Here is a 1,478-nt window from a genome sequence, read left to right as displayed (position 1 = left end):
GAGAGATACTTTATTATAAAAGTACTCCTAAAAATACATTCTTTCCATGAAGTTACTCAAGTAAATATAATAGTTACCCAACTCTGGATTTAGAAAACAAAAGTGCAAAAGTTAAAAAAAAACTGAATTAAACAAAACTTTAATGCTTTTCATTCCCTGTTAGATTTAGGAAAGAGCACAAGATTAGATGAATAAATAAAAGCACATTTTGCTAAATTAACATTTCATATTAAAACCACTTTTTACTTTGCTTGGTTTAGTTTCAGATCTGATCACAGACCACAGCAGCATTAACAAACTCTTTTTTTTCTTCTTTTTTTAAAAAAAGTTATTCCTGTTTCAGATCAAGGTCACCGGATCATTAAAAGGCAGTTGTAGCAGAGCAGAGGGGTGGGCGGGGCAGGGGGCGGAGCAAAAGAGCTATTTTTAAGAACAATAAAGGCGAGCTCTTGAACAGGTGTGCAGCGGGCTGCGGCTCACCTCGTCTCCAAACCGACGAGCTGCGTCCAACATTCCTCAGGCTATTTCTGTTCAAACAGACCAGCTGACATCCTTTGTTTTCTTTTTTTTTTGGGAGGGGAGTTTTGCAAGCTTGACCTTGACTTTAAACTCTTTTTGTTTCCGTATGAGCATGAATGACAGACACACACAAAAAATATAGTTATTTTATCTCAGCTCAGATTTAAAGGAGGAGGAGGAGGAGGAGGCCCTCTGTGGTCGGTGCTTCTGTCATCAGACGGAGAAGCTGACGTCAAAATGTGGAAAAATGAGAAAGTATGAAAGAGAGAGGGGGAATGAATATCTGTGGAAAAGCAGCAGCTTTAACCCAGAAAGAATTCCCGCAGTGACGGCGCTCACAGAGGGATCGGATGAGCTTTAATGGATGTGGTCAGTTTGGCTGAAAGTGTGGAACAAACAGAGAGAGGGTGGCAGGAATGCTGCTGCTGCTTTCAGCATTAGGCAGCATTAAAGGGGGCGGGGCTTAGCACCTTTTTCACCAGCATCATAACAGCAAAGCAAGACAAATAAAATAATCCTTACACCTTCACATTAAAACAGATTAGTTTGAACGCGTCGGCTCTTACCTCTGCAGGGGGGGACCAGCGAGTTCTGTTCGGACTCTTCYGTCATCCCCTCCTCGAGCCCGAAGCCACGCTTAATACGTCCCTGCTGCGCCGCGTGACCGCATCTCTTCCACACGACTGGTCAGTTCTATTGTTGGACACAGAGTCAGACGAGTTACACCTGGACACAAACATAGCCTCCAACAGCCAGTCATCAGCAGCTGACCAAAGGAAAGGAGATTTTAAATAATCCTTGAGATGTTTAGTGAGGAAAGGAAGAAATTACAAAGATGTAAAAAAATTAAAACATTTTTTGTTTTTTTGTACCATTTTCACATTAAAAAAACAGTACCATTACCAAAACTACACAAAAAAAACCTCCAATTATTAAACTAATTAAGCTAAATTTAAATG

General features: G+C 40.7%; 1 protein-coding gene across 1 annotated transcript in view; it reads right to left on the bottom strand.

Annotated features, from left to right (window-relative positions):
• LOC106525551 (troponin T, cardiac muscle isoforms) overlaps positions 1 to 1,253 on the bottom strand; it is a gene marked incomplete in the record, with an annotated part of 22,110 nt that extends 20,857 nt beyond the window's left edge. The window contains 1 exon segment of the mRNA XM_014019836.1: positions 1,086 to 1,253.
• Positions 1,254 to 1,478: the final 225 nt, after the last annotated feature.

This window comes from Austrofundulus limnaeus, unplaced genomic scaffold, assembly GCF_001266775.1.
Source record: "Austrofundulus limnaeus strain Quisiro unplaced genomic scaffold, Austrofundulus_limnaeus-1.0 Scaffold234, whole genome shotgun sequence".
NCBI lineage: Eukaryota > Metazoa > Chordata > Actinopteri > Cyprinodontiformes > Rivulidae > Austrofundulus > Austrofundulus limnaeus.
This window is presented reverse-complemented; position numbering and strand designations above follow the sequence as displayed.